Source organism: Triticum aestivum, chromosome 7A (assembly GCF_018294505.1).
Source record: "Triticum aestivum cultivar Chinese Spring chromosome 7A, IWGSC CS RefSeq v2.1, whole genome shotgun sequence".
NCBI lineage: Eukaryota > Viridiplantae > Streptophyta > Magnoliopsida > Poales > Poaceae > Triticum > Triticum aestivum.
The window spans coordinates 189,372,340-189,395,564 of NC_057812.1; positions in this window are offsets into that span (position 1 = coordinate 189,372,340).

Consider the following 23,225-nt stretch of genomic DNA (forward strand, 5'->3'; position numbering starts at 1 on the left):
GGTGAAGTCAGTTAAACATATAGGAAAGAAACAAGCTAAGACCTCACAGCAATGGTGAGGCTATCATCATCATCTCATAGCTCATTAGGTTGGAGTTGGTCCCTGTCATATCAAGAACAGTCGGCATCCAGATTAAACAAGGGAGTATATGATCTCCTGATCTCCTCAGGACCACTTTGGAGTTACTCCAAAAGTAATGAACGAACACGCACCTCGACGGTTAAATACCCCGGCATCGAGCTGGGCTGCTGAGTAATTTGGCTTGGAACGCATAGATAATCAGGAATTAGGCAGTAGAATACCTGGTATCGTACCAGGAGGCAGTGAAATGGGATCTGTGGACAGCGATGGCAAGCCGGAGAGGGTGTGTTGACTGCTTGACTAACCATCATCGCAGAAAGCCGGAACGTACTACCAACTACCATCATCATCCGCTTGACTCCGGCGAAGTCACCTCCGACCTCCCCCTGGCGCCTCGAGTGTCTTGGCTCTTCTCCGGCCATTAACGCACGGCAGTTAACGGCTAAGGGTGACGGGTTCCACTTCCACCACCGGGGCACTGGCCACGCTAGGTAGCTAGGTAGCTAGCGCCGCTGGTGCAGTCGCTAGTACGGTCGGCTCCGCTGCCGGCGCCCCGCTGGCCGCTGAGGCATTTGCTCGAACACCGGACGCGCACTGCGCACAGCCGGCCGGGCCGGACGCAGCCAGGGCCTAGAGCCTCGTTGGGCGCCAGCGTGCATTGATCCTGTCCCGTCCGACCGGCGCTGGGGGCCCCCGTCGACGTCGAGAACACTAGTCATTCGTGCGGACGTCACAAGCAATTCAAGTGATGACGTCAGGTCTCGAGTGAACAACTCGTCGCAGCCTCCGCCAGCACCGCTCTATTTTTCCGTGGCCACGCTTTTCAGTGCGCCGCTCGTACACAAAGGACTGGAGTGGTGCGTTTTTCTCACTGAGAAAGTGCAGGAATCTAGGAGTAGAAAAACCGTCAAAAGTGAACCACTACTCGCTGTCTGATCAGACATGTGCGCCCTTTCAGAAACTGATCACGTTTATCCTCTTCTTCCCTTGCCTCGTTTGGTAGAAGAGTATTTGAGAGATTTTGGGAGGATTTGATGAATCCCTCTCTTTCACCCAATCCTTTCTGGTACACAGGGATTGCTATAGAGGGTTTGCAAAATTAGTATATACTATAACTAAAGATGCAATTTTTACAACTTCAAAAGCTTCAAAAGCTCATAGAAGAAATATACTTGCAACAATGGTGCAACTAGATTACGCAAAATAACAAAAAAAGCTTGTATGATCTGTTGCATGTACTATTAACTGTTCCAATGAAATTGTTACATGCATACATGCCACGATCCAAATGAAAAATACAAGATGTTCGATCAACGAAAGTCAACGGTTCATTACAATATAAATTTGATGGGCAAATGCTCCGAGACATGTTTGCGGGCTGCACTGTGTGAAGGAGACTTGTGGCAGCGAAGTGGTCACCCGTCTTCCGCGAGATCAGGTGCCTATAAAAAACAGATGAATTGGTCCAAGGGTTAGATGTATTTTGAGTAAATGATATTAAAGCTCGCACTGTGATCTTGCCGCTGAAAACAAAATTCAGTGTAAAGTGACCCTATTTGTACATCTCATGTTATCTGTTGGCACCCAAACATCAGATCAAAATAATTAACAGAAAAAGTAGTACACATGTACAGCATGATGATGGAATTAAACCAAGACCTAGGTCAATGGTGAATTCGATGAAATCATCAAAGGCAGAAGCACAAGGTTCATAACAAACAAACAAAAAATCTCAAGCAGAATGCAGAGTTAAAATTCAAACAACTGGCATCTTCCGAAGTGAAGCAAAGCACATTTGAAACTAACTAGAATACGTCTGGACTTATAAAATTCTTAGAATGTGTTAAAAGCTCGCAATGAAATATTGCCCTGGATGTATGTATGTTTATTTCCTTCAAATTCAAACAAGTATTCAATGAAGCTCGCAATGTGGACTATTTCCTTGCTGGCTAGAAAGAGCACTGCAAAGAAACTGTAATGAATGGTCAGCTACTGAAGATGAGATAATACATCCTCCACTGCCTCTCTGGATGCAGTCTCCAAGAAAGATATCAACAACATAAACCCGACTCCATAGTTGAAATCCTGTTGGGCAAACTTATTTATTTATCTGACATTTTTAGGCCAAGTTGCACAAAAAGAAAGATTTTGCTAGTAGTACTAAAGTACTGCTTTCTAAACCAAACTCTAGAGTCCAGCACATGGATGGAACAAGTACATTCTGAAACAAGAAGTACAGTACAACTTAGGGTCAGTTCTTTTGCTAGCTTTTTTAGGCTTCCAGAATAAGCTGCCCCCTACCCAGCTTATTCTAGAAGCTCAACCAAAAATTTCTTTTTAAAAGCCTACTAGTCAAGTCTTAACTACTAGGCTTCTAAAAAAATAAGTTTGGTTCAGCTTCTAGAATAAGCTAGGTAGGGGGCAGCTTATTGCAGCTTATTCTGGAAGCCACCAAAAGAACTAGCCCTTAAAACGGCTTCTCACTACAAGTTGGCGCAAGCAGATCAGCTTAAACCTGTTGTATCGCATACTCGTGTTGTGAGTTGTGACAACATAATCAAGCAACACTATACTGCAAGGTCCATACATTTTATCAAACTTCCAAACAAGCTAACAACAAGATTATATACCAAACAACATATTTCACTGCTTTTTCGATAAAGGGCGATTTTATTATCTCATAATGTAGCATCAAGGGGATACAAAACATTATGAGTAACACCCGGCCTCTGCATAACTGAGATGCACACAGCCAAATCCAAAAGTCTGACAAAAAAATGAAATATAAACCGACATATCGGCAACAGTAAAGTCCTATAGACCGACACTATGCCTGTGTCGAAGGTGGTGGTGGATCGATCCGGAGGTTATGCTGCCACCCATGTTGGGAAAAAACCTCCGTAGCCACCTGCTCCAACCGCGTACACACCGCCTTGAACAGCGATTGGTGCTCCGATCGTTGTAGCATAGACCACGTATGAAGCGAGTGCGTACAACGGAAAATAACCTGCAGAGGAGAAGCATTTTTTCCATTAAAAACCAAATTGTTTCTACATAGCCAGAGCGACCAAATTAAGGCGTACACTCCCACCCTTATAAGCGCTTTAAACCTATTTGGAATACCGTCCAACCAGTGACCAAATATATTGGCAACACTTGTGGGCAGATATAAATTTGATGCTATTTGGATGATTGACCACGTAGAACGTGCAAACTTGCATTGGAAAAAGAGGTGTTTGATTGTCTCGTCATGAGTACAAAAACAACACTTCTTACTCCCTGGCCAGTTGCGTCGTGCGAGGTTGTCTTTGGTCAACACAACTCCCTTACGAAGATACCACATGAAAATTTTCACTTTTAGTGGAATCTTGGACTTCCAAATTTTCTTGTTATTACTCATTGGTACCTCAGAATATGTGAGCGCACGGTACATAGAGTCTACTGTAAAAGACCCTGATGTAGTAAGGTTCCAGCGAAACACATCCCGACCTTGTGTCAGGTTAATCGAATCCAACCGGGACAAAAGATTATGCCATGACATAAGTCTGGGGCCAATCAAATCCCGCCTAAACGAAATGTTCGGCGGGGATGAACTGAGCACGTGCGCAATAGTGTTGTTCTTATCGCGAGCAATGTTATATAAGGCTGGATATTGCTCTCTGAGACTGGCATTGCCTAGCCAGATGTCTTACCAGAATCGAATCTCTGACCCATCTTTTATCGCGAAAGACCCAAAGCGAAAGAGATGTTTCTTTGCCGCCATTAGGCCAGCCCAGAAGTGTGAGTCACCAGGTTTCCAATATGCCTGGGACACTGCCTTTTGGCCTAGATACTTGTTGCGCAACATGGTTTGCCAAACACCATCCTCAGTAAGAAGTTTGAACAACCATTTACTGAGCAAGGCCTCATTCTTGACCTGTAGGTCATGAATTCCAAGGCCGCCTTGGTCTTTTGGCCTACAAACCATGCTCCATTTGGTCAACCGATATTTTTTCTTTTCTCCATCTCCTTGCCAAAAAAATCTGGATCTAAATTAATCCAATCTCTGCAGGACCCCTTTTGGGAGTTGGAAGAAAGAAAGCATATAGAGAACCATATTTGTGAGAACGGAGTTAACCAAAACCAGTCATCCTCCAACTGAGAGCAGCTTGCCTTTCCAACTGCTCAATCGTTTCTCTAGACGCTCCTCTACATGCTTCCACTCTGCAATGGTGAGACGCCGATAGTGGATCGGTATTCCCAAATATTTAATCAGGAATTGGCCATGTGCGCAACCAAAGAGGTCAGCATAATCGGCAACCGCCTCAACGGCTTTTCCAAAGCAGAAAAGTTCACTTTTATGGAAGTTAATTTTGAGACCCGACATTTGCTCAAATGCTGAGAGCGAGAGTTTTAGGTTTCGAGCCTTGTCTAGGTCATGTTCCATAAAAAGAATTGTGTCATCGGCGTATTGCAGAATAGAGAGGCCACCATCCACAAGATGTGGCACTACTCCTTCTATCTGGCCGTCCTACTTAGCACGCTCAATCAGAATAGCCAACATGTCAGCAACAATGTTAAATAACATTGGAGACATGGAGTCACCCTGTCGTAGTCCTTTTTTGTCTGAAAGTAATGGCCTACATCATCATTGACTTTGATGGCCACACTACCTCCAGTTACAAAATTTTGGATCCACTAACGCCATTTATCGGAGAAACCTTTCATTCTTAGGGCTTGTTGGAGGAAAGACCATTTGACCTTGTCATAGGCTTTTTCAAAGTCAATTTTGAATACTACTCCACTCATGTTTTTCCGGTGCATCTCGTGAACAGTCTCATGCAAAATTACTACGCCATCGAGTATATTCCTTCCTTGCATGAACGCCGTTTGAGATGGCCGAACAACATGATCAGCTACCGAGTTTAACCTATTTGTGGCCACTTTGGTGAAAATCTTGAAGCTAACATTAAGGAGGCATATGGGTCTGAACTGTTGGATCCGTTCGGCCTCCTTAATCTTGGGCAACAAGACAATCTCGCCAAAATTAAGTCTAAATAGGTCTAGTTGGTCGGCATGAAGACAATTGAACAAATCCAAAAGGTCGGTCTTGATGATATCCCAAAAATTCTGATAGAATTCTGCGGGGAAACCATCTGGCCCTGGAGCTTTGTTATGTTCCATTTGGAACACCGCCGCTCTCACCTCCTCTTCCGAGAATGATGCCGTTAGGATATCATTTTCTTCTGCCGTGACTTGTGGAATATCATTCCTTCGGGTCTCGTCAAGGGTGAAGTTCCCTTCAACTGATGCTCCAAACAGAGATTTGTAGTACTTGGTGATATACTTCTTGAGCTCCTCCTGTCCTTCGATCCGCCCCTCATCTTGTTGGAGACTGTAAATACATTTTTTCCTATGCCGCCCATTGGCGATCAATTGGAAGTATTTTGTATTACTATCACCCATCAAGATGAAGTCAGCTTTGGATCTCTGGTAGTATTTGATCTCCTCTTCTCGCAAAAGACGTGCAACCTTCTCGTTAGATTGATTTTTCAGCTCAATCTCTTGTTGAGATAAGGTGCGCATCTCTGCAATTTTGTCAAGGTCGTCAATAATGGTAGAGAGTCTTTGTTTTTCTTTTTTATATATCCTGTTGATGTGTTTCGCCCATCCAGTGAGGTGTTTCCTCATGGCCCTTATTTTAAAGTTCCATCTCTGAATAGGTGTACGACCAACAGCGGGCTTCTCCCAAACATTCTTGATTATGTCTACAAATCCATCCCGATGCAGCCATCCCAATTCAAATTTGAAAGGGCGACGGACGTTTGGCTTCGTAGAGTTAGAATCCAGAATTATGGGTGCATGATTCGATAACGCCTCGATACGCTCTAGGGCTCGCACGGTAACCAGAGGAAATTTTAGTTCCCATTCGGTGTCCATGAGTACCCTATCGAGTTTCTCGTATGTCGGCACAGATCGGTTATTAGCCCAGGAAAACTGCCGCCCCTATATACTGGCCTCCCGAAGATTCAAACTGTCTATCACAGCATTGAATATGAAAGGCCAATGAGTTTCGAAGCGGTCATTATTTTTCTCTTGCTGGTACCTAAAGATATTAAAGTCCCCTCCAATAAGCATTGGATATGGGTTATCCTTAGCCAGGTTCACCAAGGAAGGCCGATTTATGCTCATCTTGGGCAGCCCCATAGACTGCGACCAGGCTCCATGTAAAATTATCAGCTCTGTTTCGTAAGTGAAATTTCATATGAAATTCACCAGTCGAAAAAGCCAACAAGTCCATGGTGGTGGTCTGTATCCCAAGAAGGATTCCTCCAGACCTTCCACGAGCTGGCAGGCTATGCCACGTGTAGTCGAAACCACCTGATAGGTGATCAAGGACATGCGGGCGGAAGTCACATTTATCAGCCTCCGAAATTGCCACAAAATCCAACCCATGTTCGCGCACACAATCACCGACGTGTTTATGTTTAGCCAAGTCTGAGAGACCTCTGCTATTCCAAAACATGCCTCTCATGTGGAAACTCGGGTTGGTGTTGAACATTTCGCCTTCTTGGGTTGTTTTTGTTTCTTTTTAGAGGAATGCGATTTAGATTTTCGCGAAGACGCTGTGAAGTCACAGAACATGGACCCATGTCTTGCGTCATCCAAACCAACCTCGGTAACCTCACCAACCAAGTGGGAGACAAGCGGACCATCATATTTGGCATCTGCTAAACTCTTGGAATAATGAATAGACAGTAGCATTAGTCGCAAGTGTTGTAGATTTGCAAGTTCAGATAACTATCGCTAAATTAGACTGAAGAACAAGACTGTCGGTCGTCACCACAACCCAACAAGTCCTCCTCCTTTGCATCAACTACTAACAAATCTTGACATCTCCGGCAATGGACATTTGAAACATGGATTCTCTCCTAACAAATATGCAGAGCACTCATCCATTTCAAATAAAATGAAATAAACATCTCATTCTATAGAAACACAATATTGCTACAAATTGTCAATCCTCCTAGATCCATCAGACCATCACCATCGCCATCAGAAAATCACGGCAATCTCCTCGGGTAGGGTTAGGGTCGATGAGTGGCTAGAAGAGGACATCGTTCTTGGCGAGCTTGCCGGCGTCGATGACTTACCACCGGGACAGGGTTAGGATGGAGGTGGGCAGAGGAGGAGGGGAGGGGAGAGGCGAAGAAGGCCAGTATGTTGGAGGAGTAACGCCGGTGTCGGGGCGTCGGGCAGAGTCGGGCGGCGGCGTGGGGGCTCCTCCTCTCGCCGACGGGGCTCTTACCCTCGGTGGTGGCGGCGGCGGCGTCTCTTCCTCTCGCTGGCGGCATGCGATGGGACGAGCGATTCCCTGAGTCGTTGGACGAGGGTTTCGAGTCACGTGGGTTCGCGAGGTTTCGCGTGGATTAGAGAGGATTGGCCCATACAGACCCCCTGTATCAAATGGGCCAACGTGTTTTCTGGGGGTTTCTGGCCCACGCGAGGAAAATCCTATCGATACCCCCTCAACCCACTCGCGCCAAATGAGGCGTAAAATAAATTAGAGTTTGTCCTCTTCTAGAGCTGGCCGGTCTGGTGGTTTTCAACAGTTAGGGCAACTCCAACGAGCCGACGTAAACGAACGCGATTTTTGGCCGCTTGAATCGATGTGTTGGGCTTTGTCCGTCCCCGACCATGTTTCAGTTGGCAATGCGCCCAACGCGTAGACACATTTTTGTCCGCTCGATCATATTTTTGCTCTTTGTGTGTACATATCAAAACATTGCCTAAAGTTCATATAATTCAACCAAATGCAAATATCATAGTTTTGTAACCAAACAAAATCTCATAATTTACAAAACAAAAAAATTAAATTGTCACAAATACATTTGAATAAAATTATCTCATACGTCTATTGGTTGCCAAGGTGAGCCCAAGGTGAGCCCACGTATACAGTTGAATGTGAGTTTCTCAATCATGCATTTGATGAACTGTGCAAAGATTATCGCTCCTCCATGCTCAGACACAACATTTTGTCCTCTAAAGTTGAAACCCCTGATCGAAGATTTCATCCTGATGCTCATCCTCCACGATCATATTGTGCATGATTACACAAGCAGTCATCACCTCCCATAATTTTTGGTGCTCCAAGCTCTAGCAGGATACCGAACGATGCCCCATCGAGATTGAAGAACACCGAAAGCATGCTCCATATCCTTTCCAGCACTCTCTTGTGCTTGGGCAAATCTTTGTCTCTTCTCTCTTATCGAGTTGGAGATTATCTTGACAAGAGTAGTCCACTTAGAATGGATATCATCAGCTAGGTTGTAACACCCTTGATGCGACTATAGCTCCCACGTGTCGAGGCACGACTTAGAGACATAATCGCATTGAAGGCATATGTCGCAAGTGAGGTAATCTTCACACAACCCATGTAACACATAAGGGAAAGAGATACATAGTTGGCTTACAATCGCCACTTCACGCAAATACATGAATAAAGCATTACATCATACAAATACAATCAAGGTCCGACTACGGAACCAAAATAAAAGAAGAACCCCAAATGCGACGAAGGTCCCCGATCGACCCCAACTGGGCTCCACTACTGATCAACTAGAACGGAACAACACAAAGGACAAGATCTTCATTGAGCTCCTCCTTGAGCTTGGTTGTGTCACCTGCACGGACTCAACGACACCTGCAAACTGGTTTTGGGAGTATCTATGAGCCACGGGGACTCAGCAATCTCGCACCCTCGCGATCAAGACTATTTAAGCTTATGGGTAAGGTAAAGGTGTGAGGTGGAACTGCAGCAAGCGACTAGCATATATGGTGGCTAACATATTCGCAAAAGAGAGCGAGAAGAGAAGGCAAAGCGCGGTCGAGAAGCTATGATCAAGAAGTGATCCTATAGCAACCTACGTCAAGCATAACTCCAACAACCGTGTTCACTTCCCGGACTCCGCCGGAAAGAGACCATCACGGTTACACATGCGGTTGATTCATTTTAATTAAGGTCGAACTTTAGGTTTTCTACAACCGGACGTTAACAAATTCCCATCTGCCCATAACTGCGGGCACGGCTTTCGAAAGTTCAATCCCTGCAGGGGTGTCCCAACTTAGCCCATGACAAGCTCTCACGGTCAACGAAGGAATAGACCTCCTCCCGAGACATTCCGATCAGACTCGGTATCCCGGTACATCAAGACATTTCGACAGGGTAAAACTAAACCAACAACACCGCCCGAATGTGCCGACAAATCCCGATAGGAGCTGCACGTATCTCTTTCTCAGGGCACACTCAGATGAGACTAGCTACGAGTAAAACCAACCCTCAAGTTTCCCCGAGGTGGCCCCGCAGGCAGCTCAGTTCGGACCAACACTCAGAGGAGCACTGGCCCGGGGGGGTTAGAATAAAGATGACCCTTGAGTCTGCAGAACCCAAGGGAAGGTGGTAGGTTGTTAGTGCAAATGGTAAAACCAATGTTGGGCATTGCTGGAAGAGCTTTACTTAAGGCGAACTGTCAAGGGGTTCCCATTATAGCCCAACCGCGTAAGGAACGCAAAATCGGGGAACATAACACCGGTATGACGGAAACTAGGGCGGCAAGAGTGGAACAAAACACCAGGCATAAGGCCGAGCCTTCCACCCTTTACCAAGTATATAGATGCATTAATTAAATAAGATATATAGTGATATCCCAACAAGTAAACATGTTCCAACAAGGAACAACACCTCCATGTTCCAACAAGGAACAAACTTCAATCTTCACCTGCAACTAACAACGCTTAAAGAGGGGCTGAGCAAAGTGGTAACATAGCCAAACAACGGTTTGCTAGGACAATGGTGGGTTAGAGGTTTGACATGGCAATTTGGGAGGCTTGCAAGCAAGTGGTAGGCATCGTAGCAATGGCATAGCAAAAGAGCGAGCAGACTAGCATAGCAAAGATAGTAGTGATTTCGAGGGTATGATCATCTTGCCTGAAATCCCGCAAGGAAGAAGAACGAGTCCATGAAGAAGACAAACGGACGTAGTCGAACGGGTCCTCACAAACGCGACGTTACCGGAACCAACCCGAAGAAGCAACACCGGAAAAGAAGCACACAACATAGTAAACAACCACCACAACAACATGGCATGATGCACAACAAGTATGATGCATGTCCAGTTTAATGAGTCATGGCATGGCAAAGTGCACAAACAACCCTACAAATTAAGTGGAGCTCAATATGCAACTCCGTTGCATATCGACGAAACGCCACATCAATTATTTAGTTCTCTCCCGGTTATGTACTCAATAATATTAAATGTTGATAAACATGGCAAGAGGGTGAAGCAAAGTAAAACTACCTATCTAGTCAAGGTTAAATGAGGCCGGAAGCAACGAACAACAATTTCGGTAAATCCCCATATGCACATATTAGGTTTGGTACTGTTCTGCCCTAAACACAATTTTAGAGTTGTTTAACATGCAAATAAAGGTCACCATGATAAACTAGGCAAAATTCTACCCCATTTACATATAAAATTTATTAAATTCCGAGTTACAGTTATTTAGTTATGAATTAAAGCATTTTAACATGACATAGGGGCAAAATTAATCAAAAAACATTTTAAACATTTTAAACATGGATGAAAGTTGGATATTATGAAACTAGACAAAATTCTAAGCAAGTTTCATGTATAATTCATTTTAATCCGATGCACGGTTATTAAGTTACTATATGCATGAACAGCAGGGACTTTTCTGTAAAAACAGCAATCCTGCGGATAATAGCTAAAATCGCAACAAAGGAAAAAAAACACGCATCGGGCCGAATCTGGTGCAAACGGGCCAACAGGAGCAGGCGCTGGGGGCAGCTCACCCATGGGCTATGGCCCGGTTCGGTGGGGAGGAGGCCGTCGGGGTGAGGAGGCGCGCGAGCTGGGCCTTGGGCGGCTGCGGTCAACGGAAGCAGAGCAGCGGCTGAAGCGGTCGTGGCGCTCGTCTGTCTCCAATGAGAGGAAGCAGGGGCAGCGGCTGGCGATGCAGGTGGTCTCCGGCAAGGGCACCGGTGGCCGGGGACGGGGCCCAGCCGGTGGGATCCGGCAGGAGCGGTCAAGGGCGGCGGAGGAGAGGGGATCCGGTCCAGATCGGGGCCGAGGCAGCGGGAGTCCATGCTTCGGGCGCCCATGGCGGCTTGCTGGTTCGTGTCCCTGGAGATAGATAGGGAGAGAGGTGAGGCGAGGGAGAGAACACGAGGGAGAAGGAGATGGCAGGGGTGGCGCGACCTGGCCGGAGGCGACCTGGTGAAGGTGCTCGCCGGCGGGGGAGGCAGCTCCGGTGAGGCGAGGCAGTGACGAGGTGGAGGCGAGGGGAGCTCGAGGCGGCTTGGGGCCTGGTGCAGCTCGGGAGCCCTCGAGCGGGAGAGGCTGGAGTCTCGGGGTCGAGCTCCTCTCGAACGGAGCGAGGCTACTGCAATTGATTTGGAAGGGATCGGGAGGAGGCTCACTGGTTGGGGTGGAGAGATCGGGAGGGATCGATGGATTGGATAGATGGGGAAAACGAGGAAGGTGGCGGCGGCATGGGGATTGATGGATGGGACAGCTCCCCTAGGTTTTAGGGTTTGGTCTTTAAATAACAAGTGAATTTTGGGTAGGGGTATTTGGTCCCTCCGATTAAATCGGACGGCCCTAGATAAATAGGCTAGGGAGACCAAACAAAGAAAACGGAGATATTTTGTAGATGTTAGGGGATGATCCGAACACAATGGTGACGACTGCCCGGGTCGTGTCTGGGATAACTTTCGGACGCGCGTGCGAGGAGGTTCGCGGACTGACGAAAGAGGTTAGGTAGGTCCTGGCGGTTAGGTAGTGGGCCGTGCAGAAAGCCTTGGGCTGAGAGAAGAGAAGAGAGAGACCCGGCGACTGTTTCCGGAGACCGAAAACGTCTGACGTTAGACCGACTATATCGTCGCTATAGTTTAATGGTTGGGCTATCAAACGAGCTCCGAATGCGATGAAACTTGGCAGGCGACCTACTAACAACATAACAACACCACATGCCAACTTTCATCCCATTCCGAGAACATTTTTCGGCCACTTATAAAATAATATTTCGGACGTGCCGCGGGCGCGTGCAAGTGTGGTTGGGCTCAGAACGGACAACGGAAGGAACGAGGAGACCGGGACAGATGCAAGTTTTGAAAACATGATGATGCAATGCACATGATGACATGAAAATGCAACACGCAAGCAAATGACATGGCAACGCCGGCGAACAACTGGAAGACACCTGGCACATCGGTCTCGGGGCGTTACATAGGTAGTATTTTTTGTTGTAGTGGTGGCCATTGATCTCAACGTTGACCTGTGGGCAGTTGCCTTCTGCAAACCTTGCAAACACTGGATAGCACTGAAGCACGTTGATGTCATTGTGAGAGCTGGTCATGCCAAAGAAAGAGTGTCAAATCCAGAGAACTTATGGAGCCACGACCTCAAGTATGACAGTGCAAGCTTTCACATGGCCCCTAGTGCATACAATCTATACTACCAAGCATCCCCGAAAAGCCTTGTCGGCATTGATCGCCAACAACCGGGTTGTATCTACAATAGTTGGTTCTCTCAAGTACTCCGGGCCAAATACTTCTACCATAGCCTTGTTGAACCTATGCATGGATTTTAGGCAAGTGGACTCGCTCATGCAGACATACTCATCAATAAGAGCACCGGGTATTCCGTATGCAAGCATCTGAATAGATGTAGTGCATTTCTGATAAGAGGAGAAGACAACCTTTCCCAAGGCATCCTCCATGCATTCGAAATACTTATCGTACGCCACCAATCCCTCCCAGATACGATTGAACACATGTCTAGCCATCTGAAAGCGACGCCAGAATAGGTTGTATTTGAAGAGAGGGTCAACGGACTGGAAGTAGTCCTGCCAGAGTAGGCAATGGTCACTCTCTCTTTCTTTGTTGCGATTCAGAGTATGCCTCGAGATCGATCCCCTAAACATTGGCCACTGCCTAGTAATATGGTCATGGACGATTAAAGTGGCAACCACAAACTCCTCATCGTCGGACGACGAATCATCCGAATCGCAAATGAAGTTGTTGAAAGGGTACTCATAGCCACTATCTATTTGTACCTTGCACGTGAAACGTCGAACACCTAGCGGACTTGGAGAAAGCAGTCGGACGGTGAAGAGCCTCATCTCTCCCAGACCAGGCAGCCGGCCTGTCAGCGTGGAGGCGACCGGCGATGAGGTAGCCAAGCTTGGAGTGTGGCTGGCGGCGACGGAGGGAGGGGGTGGCGTGGACGTGGCGGTGCTACGACGCCGGCAAGAACGGCCGCCGGGCGTGGTGTGCTGCTGGGGGAGGTATGTGGGTGTAGGCGGCTGCCTGGCCAGCATACAACCGAAACTAGGCGGCGGCGGCGAGAACGTGGTGACCGGGTGTGTTGGTTGTTGATGGAAAAGAGGAGAAAATGATCAATGTGGCACCGACTGACGGGCCAGGGGGAGAAAAAGCGGGAGTCATGCGTGTCAGCCCGACGCAAAACGGCTCAAATTTAAGCCTGAAATGGGTCGCACACAGACCAAAAGCGGACGCTGGTCCATCGGTCGTTGGTCCGTGATTTGTTTTCATTTTAACTCAAAGTGACACGCGCAGACATTTTGTGTAGGCGTGTTGGAGTTGTCGTTAGGACCGACCGCGGCACGTACCCACTCTATTGAGTAGTTGATGGCTGCTAAACTTTTTTTTCTGCGGGGGTTGATGGCTGCTAAACTTTTTTTTTCTGCGGGGGTTGATGGCTGCTAAACTAGTGAGCCACTAACTTGGACACCAACGGTGGTAGTACTACACTTTCGCCGACCGGACGCTGCCACGAGTACCGCTAATTCGTTAGTCGTTACGCAGTTTGCATATTAGTATGATAAGAGAGACCGATAAAAACGTACAGTACGCACTAGTAGTAAGATGGCGTCGAATCCTGAATTTCGCTCACCCTTCCCTAGCCATACATGCTTTTGAACTGGATCTGACTGCCAACCACCCAACCATAATCAAATATTTCTACTGCTTCTCCTCTGATATATCGATCTTAAGTCGTGATTTAACGGATCACTACACACAGGTAGAGTCCGCTGCACACTTTTAACACTAGACGTACACGAGAGATCTAGATTGTACGTCCAACTGTAAGCTACTAGTAATAAGTCTAACTCTACCGCGCGTGTCCGTTTGAGGTAAAACGAACAAATAGCGCGGCCGAGCACGCTGTCTCAAACAGACAAATGTCCGGATTTCGTCCGTTTCGACCCATTCCCGACCCAAACTTGCGCTCGGTTTGGGGTCAAACGGACGCGCGCGGACGGTCTGGACGCACGCCCTTGTCCCCCCGTGGCCCGCCTGTCAGGGACACTAGCAGTCCCTCCGCTCTCAACGCTTACACTCTCTCTCTCCTGCCCCGTCCTGCCGTCGGCACCGCCGCTATTCTCCGGCCGCCTCCTCACCACGCAGCCCCGGCCGTCCCTACCAAACCACGTCTCGACATGGCCGCCACCACGCCCGCGCTTTGGCCGTAGTTTTGGCCATCGATCGGAGGTTTGGCCGTCGTTGTCTTTGCAGGTCGCAGAGGGGACACGACCGCCGGCGACCTACCACGGCGGCCTCGGCAGCTTCCAACGAGAGCTCTAGAGTGGCCAGTAGATGGTCGGCAACCATCCCTGCTGCGTCGAGGTGATCATCGTGGCCTCTTCGCCACCACGACTGCAAGGTGTTCGACATTTTGCCCACAAAGGTATGGACAGTGGAGACGAGTTTTTCTTCCATCACTTTTTTGTTTATCGGACGATTCATCGTCGGATGATGAAGATCTTGTGGTGGCTGCACTGGTCGTTCACGACCACATTCAGCGGCAGCTTCCTCGGTACAGGGGGTCAGTCCCTGGCCTCCCAACGTGAACCGCAACAGGGAGAGAGGCCACGCCCTGCTCTATGCCGATTACTTTACCAACACCCCGCTCTTCAAGCCGGATAAATTCCGTCGCCATTTTCGAATGGCAAGGCATGTGTTCAATCGTATCTGATGGGGAGTGGTTGCTCATGACCCATACTTCGAGTGCAAGACGAATGCCCTTGGCAAGCTTGGATTCTCCTCTTACCAGAAATGCACCACGGCCATCTGCATGCTTGCATATGGAATTCCAGGTGATCTAGTGGATGAGTATGTGCGTATGAGTGAGACAACATGTTTGATGTCAATGTACAAGTTTTGTCTGGCTGTGATCGAGGTGTTTAGCCTAGAGTACTTGAGGCAGCAAACTGCCGCTGATACAGAGAGATTGTTGGCGACCAACGCAGCTAGAGGCTTTCCAGTCATGCTCGGCAACATAGATTGTATGCACTGGGAGTGGAAGAACTGTCCATTTGCTTGGCAGGGCCAGTACAAGGGGCATGTCAACGGATGCACTGTCATATTAAAAGCGGTGGCATCGCAGGATCTTTGGATATGGCATTCTTTCTTCGGCGTGGCAGGTTCTCACAATGATATCAACGTGCTGCAGCATTCTCCAGTCTTCGCGAGGCTTGCAGAAGGCTACTCCCCACCTGTCAACTTTGAGATCAACGGCCACCAGTACAATAAGGGATACTATCTAGCTGATGGTATATATCCTCAGTGGTCAACTTTTGTGAAGACAATCTCGAAACCCCAAGGTGAGAAGAGAAAGAGATTTGCCAAATGCAAGAGAGTGTTAGAAAGGATGTGGAATGTGCTTTTGGTGTGCTTCAATCACAGTGGGGTATCGTTTGAAACCCTGCACTGTCATGGGATGAAAGGAAGCTTTGGGAGGTGATGACTACTTGTGTGATCATGCACAACATGATCGTCGAGGACGAGCGTGATGAGAGTATGTTCGACCAAGGATTTGATTATCAAGGTGAAATATTCAGCCCCTGCACCAAGACCTGGCCACATTTGAACAGTTTGTCCAATTCCACCGTGAGATGTGTGATTGGCACACTCATTTGAATCTTCAAAATGACTTGGTTGAGCACGTGTGGGATCACATTGGCAACCAATAGATGTATTGGTCCATTTTATGTGCAGTCAAGACAATTTCGATTTGGTTGTAAAACTTTTATTAAAGACAATTTCAATTGGGTTGTAAAACTATTTTAATTTTCAGACAAATATTTGGGTTGTAAAACTAGTTTTGATGAAAATATGGGCATTTATTGGCCCTAACGGACATGATGGGGCAAAGGGATGCGGTCGCGCGCTAGGCGCACGGCCACTGCATCCCAGGACACGCCCGGACACGACCCCATTGCCCTACCCAAACGGACAGAAACCGGACAAAACAGACGTCTGTTTGAGGTCGTGCGGTGAAGTTGGCCTAAGCAAGGTGATGTTGGGGAACGTTGCAGAAAATTAAAATTTTTCCTACGGTTTCACCAAGATCCATCTATGAGTTCATCTAAGCAACGAGTCAAGGGAGAGAGTTTGCATCTACATACCACTTGTAGATCGCGTGCGGAAGCTTGCAAGGTGATGATGGAGTCGTACTCGACGTGATTCGAATCACCGATGACCAAGTGCTGAACGGACAACACCTCCGCGTTCAACACACGTACGGGACGGGAGACGTCTCCTCCTTCTTGATCCAGCAAGGGGGAAGGAGAGGTTGAGGAAGACAGCTCCACCGGCAGCACGACGGCGTGGTGATGGTGGAGAGGCAGTACTCCGACAGGGCTTCGCCAAGCACACAACGGAGGAGGAGAGGTGTTGAGGAGGGGAGGGTTGCGCCTTGGAGGGTGGTCTGGCTGCCCTCCCCTCACCCCTCTATTTATAGGGGGAAGGGAGAAGGGGGCCGGCCCCCTAGAACCCATCTAGGGGGGGTGCGGCGGCCAAGGGGAGAGGGGAGAGGGTGGCTTGCCCCCCAAGCCAAGGGGGCGCCCCCTCTAGGGTTCCCCCCCTCAACCCTAGGCGCAAGGGCCCAAGGGAGGGGGTGCGGCCAGCCCACCAGGGGCTGGCTCCCTGCCCCACGCAGCCCATGTGGCCCCCCGGGAGGGGTGGCCCCTCCCGGTGGACCCCCCGGAACCCTTCCGGTGGCCCCGGTACAATACCGGTATGACCCCGAAACTTCCCGGTGTCCGTTTGACAACTTCCCATATATAAATCTTTACCTCCGGACCCTTCCGGAGCTCCTCGTGACGTCCAGGATCCCATCCGGGACTCCGAACAACATTCGGTAGTCACATACTAGTCTTCCTAATAACCCTAGCGTCACCGAACCTTAAGTGTGTAGACCCTACGGGTTCGGGAGACATGCAGACATGACCGAGACGCTCTCAGATCAATAACCAACAGCGGGATCTGGATACCCATGATGGCTCCCACATGCTCCTCGATGTTGTCATCGGATGAACCACGATGTCGAGGATTCGATCAAACCCTGTATACAATTCCCTTTGTCAATCGGTACGTTACTTGCCCGAGACTCGATCGTCGGTATCCCAATACCTTGTTCAGTCTCGTTACCGGCAAGTCACTTTATTCGTACCGTAATGCATGATCCCGTGTCCAACACCTTGGTCACATTGAGCTCATTATGATGATGCATTACCGAGTGGGCCCAGAGATACCTCTTCGTCATACGGAGTGACAAATCCCAGTCTCGATCCGTGTCAACCCAACAGATACTTTCGGAGATACCTGTAATGCACCTTTATAGTCACCCAGTTACGTTGTGATGTTTGATACACCCAAGGCACTCTTACGGTATCCGGGAGTTACACGATCTCATGGTCGAAGGAAGAGATACTTGACATTGGCAAAGCTCTAGCAAAACGAACTACACGATCTTTTATGCTATGCTTAGGATTGGGTCTTGTCCATCACATCATTCTCCTAATGATGTGATCCCGTTATCAACGACATCCAATGTCCATAGTCAGGAAACCATGACTATCTGTTGATCACAACGAGCTAGTCAACTAGAGGCTCACCAGGGACATATTGTAGTCTAAGTATTCACACGTGTATTACGATTTCCGGATAATACAGTTATAGCATGAATAAAAGACATTTATCATGAACATTGAAATATAATAATACTTTTATTATTGCCTCTAGGGCATATTTCCAATAGTCTCCCACTTGCACTAGAGTCACCAATCTAGTTACATTGTGATGAATCGAACACCCATAGAGTTCTGGTGTTGATCATGTTTTGCACGCGAGAGAGGTTTAGTCAGCGGATCTGTGACATTCAGATCCGTGTGCACTTTGCAAATCTCTATGTCTCCATCTTGAACATTTTCACGGATGGAGTTGAAACGACGCTTGATGTGCCTGGTCTTCTTGTGAAACCTGGGCTCCTTGGCGAGGGCAATAGCTCCAGTGTTGTCACAGAAGAGTTTGATCGGCCCCGACGCATTGGGTATGACTCCTAGGTCGGTGATGAACTCCTTCACCCAAATCGCTTCATGCGCTGCCTCCGAGGCTGCCATGTACTCTGCTTCACACGTAGATCCCGCCACGACGCTCTGCTTGCAGCTGCACCAGCTTACTGCTCCACCATTCAACATATACACGTATCCGGTTTGTGACTTAGAGTCATCCAGATCTGAGTCGAAGCTAGCGTTGACGTAACCCTTTACGACGAGCTCTTCGTCTCCTCCATAAACGAGAAACATGTCCTTCGTCCTTTTCAGGTACTTCAGGATATTCTTGACCGCTGTCCAGTGTTCCTTGCCGGGATTACTTTGGTATCTTGCTACCAAACTTACGGCAAGGTTTACATCGGGTCTGGTACACAGCATGGCATACATAATAGATCCTATGGCTGAAGCATAGGGGATGACACTCATCTCTTCTTTATCTTTTGCCGTGGTCGGTGACTGAGCCGAGCTCAGTCTCACACCTTGTAACATGGGCAAGAACCCCTTCTTGGACTGATCCATTTTGAACCTCTTCAAAATCTTATCAAGGTATGTGCTTTGTGAAAGACCTATGAGGCGTCTCGATCTATCTCTATAGATCTTGATGCCTAATATATAAGCAGCTTCTCCAAGGTCCTTCATTGAAAAACACTTATTCAAGTAGGCCTTAATGCTGTCCAGAAATTCTATATTATTTCCCATCAAGAGTATGTCATCTACATATAATATGAGAAATGCTACAGAGCTCCCACTCACTTTCTTGTAAACGCAGGCTTCTCCATAAGTCTGCATAAACCCAAACGCTTTGATCATCTCATCAAAGCGAATGTTCCAACTCCGAGATGCTTGCACCAGTCCATAAATGGATCGCTGGAGCTTGCATACTTTGTTAGCATTCCGAGGATCGACAAAACCTTCCGGCTGCATCATATACAGTTCTTCCTTAAGATGCCCGTTAAGGAATGCTGTTTTGACGTCCATCTGCCATATCTCATAATCATAGTATGCGGCAATTGCTAACATGATTCGGATGGACTTCAGCTTCGCTACGGGAGAGAAAGTCTCGTCGTAGTCAATCCCTTGAACTTGTCGATAACCCTTAGCGACAAGTCGAGCCTTATAAATGGTAATATTACCATCCGCGTCCGTCTTCTTCTTAAAAATCCATTTGTTTTCTATCGCTCGCCGATCATCGGGCAAGTCTGTCAAAGTCCATACTTTGTTTTCATACATGGATTCTATCTCGGATTTCATGGCTTCAAGCCATTTGTTGGAATCCGGGCCCGCCATCGCTTCTTCATAGTTCGAAGGTTCATTGTTGTCTAACAACATGATTTCCAGGACAGGGTTGCCGTACCACTCTGGTGCGGAACGTGTCCTTGTGGACCTACGAAGTTCAGCAGTAACTTGATCCGAAGTACCTTGATCATCATCATTGTTTTCCTCTTCAGTTGGTGTGGGCATCACAGGAACGGTTTCCTGCGCTGCGCCACTTTCCCGTTCAAGAGGTAGTACTTCATCGAGTTCTACTTTCCTCCCACTTACTTCTTTCGAGAGAAACTCTTTTTCCAGAAAGCATCCGTTCTTGGCAACAAAGATCTTGCCTTCGGATCTTAAGTAGAAGGTATACCCGACAGTTTCCTTAGGGTATCCTATGAATACGCATTTTTCCGACTTGGGTTCGAGCTTTTCAGGTTGAAGTTTCTTGACATAAGCATCGCATCCCCAAACTTTTAGAAACGACAGCTTAGGTTTCTTTCCAAACCATAATTCATACGGTGTCGTCTCAACGGATTTTGACGGTGCCCTATTTAAAGTGAATGTAGCTGTCTCTAGAGCGTATCCCCAAAATGATAGCGGTAAATCGGTAAGAGACATCATAGACCGCACCATATCCAATAGAGTGCGATTACGACGTTCGGACACACCGTTTCGCTGAGGTGTTCCAGGCGGCGTGAGTTGTGAAACGATTCCACATTTCCTTAAGTGTGTACCAAATTTGTGACTTAAGTATTCTCCTCCACGATCTGATCGTAAGAATTTTATCTTTCAGTCACGTTGATTCTCTACCTCATTCTGAAATTCTTTGAACTTTTCAAAGGTCTCAGACTTGTGTTTCATTAAGTAGACATACCCATATCTACTCAAGTCATCAGTGAGAGTGAGAACATAACGATATCCTCCGCGAGCCTCAATGCTCATTGGACCGCACACATCGGTATGTATGATTTCCAACAAGTTGGTTGCTCGCTCCATTGTTCCGGAGAACGGAGTCTTGGTCATTTTGCCCAAGAGGCATGGTTCGCACGTGTCAAACGATTCATAATCAAGAGACTCTAAAAGTCCATCGGCATGGAGCTTCTTCATGCGCTTGACACCAATGTGACCAAGGCGGCAGTGCCACAAGTATGTGGGACTATCGTTATCAACTTTAAATCTTTTGGCATCTACACTATGAACATGTGTAATATTACGCTCGAGATTCATTAAGAATAAACCATTGACCATCGGAGCATGACCATAAAACATATCTCTCATATAAATCGAACAACCATTATTCTCAGACTTAAATGAGTAGCCATCTCGTATTAAACGAGATCCAGATACAATGTTCATGCTCAAACTTGGCACTAAATAACAATTATTAAGGTTCGAAACTAATCCCGTAGGTAAATGTAGAGGCAGCGTGCCGACGGCGATCACATCGACTCTGGAACCATTCCCGACGCGCATCGTCACCTCGTCCTTCGCCAGTCTCCGTTTATTCCGCAGCTCCTGCTGTGAGTTACAAATATGAGCAACGGCACCGGTATCAAATACCCAGGAGTTACTACGAGTACTGGTAAGGTACACATCAATCACATGTATATCAAATATACCTTTGGTGTTGCCGGCCTTCTTATCCGCTAAGTATTTGGGGCAGTTCCGCTTCCAGTGACCCTTCCCCTTGCAATAAAAGCACTCAGTCTCAGGCTTGGGTCCATTCTTTGACTTCTTCCCGGTAACTGGCTTACCAGGCGCGGCAACATCTTTGCCGTCCTTCTTGAAGTTCTTCTTACCCTTGCCCTTCTTGAACTTAGTGGTCTTATTGACCATCAACACTTGATGTTCTTTCTTGATTTCAGCCTCTGCTGACTTCAGCATCGAGAACACTTCAGGAATGGTCTTTTCCATTCCCTGCATGTTGTAGTTCATCACAAAGCTCTTGTAGCTTGGTGGGAGCGACTGGAGGATTCTGTCAATGACCGCCTCATCTGGGAGGTTAATGTTCAGCTGGGTCATACGGTTGTGCAACCCAGACATCTTCAGGATGTGCTCACTGACAGAACTGTTTTCCTCCATCTTACAACTGTAGAATTTTGTCGGAGACATCATATCTCTCGACCCGGGCATGAGCTTGGAAAACTAGTTTCAGCTCTTCGAACATCTCATATGCTCCGTGATGCTCAAAACGCTTTTGGAGCCCCGGTTCTAAGCTGTAAAGCATGCCGCACTGAACGAGGGAGTAATCATCAGCACGAGACTGCCAAGCATTCATAATGTCTTGGTTCTCTGGGACGGGAGCGTCACCTAGCGGTCCTTCTAGGACATATTGTTTCCTGGCAGCTATGAGGATGATCCTCAGGTTCCGGACCCAGTCCGTATAGTTGCTGCCATCATCTTTCAGCTTGGTTTTCTCTAGGAACGCGTTGAAGTTCATGTTGACATTAGCGTTGGCCATTGATCTACAAGACATATTTGCAAAGGTTTTAGACTAAGTTCATGATAATAAAGTTCTAATCAAATTATGAACTCCCACTTAGATTAGACATCCCTCTAGTCATCTAAGTGTTACACGATCCGAGTCGACTAGCCCGTGTCCGATCATCACGTGAGACGGACTAGTCATCGTCGGTGAACATTCTCATGTTGATCGTATCTTCCATACAACTCGTGTTCGACCTTTCGGTCTCCATGTTCCGAGGCCATGTCTGCACATGCTAGGCTCGTCAAGTTAACCCTAAGTGTTTTCGCTGTGTAAAACTGTCTTACACCCGTTGTATGTGAACGTAAAAATCCATCACACCCGATCATCACGTGGTGCTTAGAAGCGACGAACTGTAGCAACGGTGCACAGTTAGGGGAGAACACTTCTTGAAATTTTTTATAAGGGATCATCTTATTTACTACCGTCGTCCTAAGTAAACAAGATGCAAAAACATAATAAACATCACATGCAATTATATAGTTGTGACATGATATGGCCAATATCATATAGCTCCATTGATCTTCATCTTCGGGGCTCCATGATCATCTTGTCACCGGCTTGACACCATGATCTCCATCATCATGATCTCCATCATCGTGTCTTCATGAAGTTGTCACGCCAACGACTACTTCTACTTCTATGACTAACGTTTAGCAATAAAGTAAAGTAGTTTACATGGCGTTATTCAATGACACGCAGGTCATACAAAAAATAAAGACAACTCCTATGGCTCCTGCCGGTTGTCATACTCATCGACATGCAAGTCGTGAATCCTATTACAAAGAACATGATCTCATACATCACAATTCATCATTCATCACAACTTCTGGCCATATCACATCACATGATCAATCGCTGCAAAAACAAGTTAGACGTCCTCTAATTGTTGTTGCATCTTTTACGTGGCTGCAATTGGGTTCTAGCAAGAACGTTTTCTTACCTACGAATCACCACAACGTGATTTTGTCAACTTCTATTT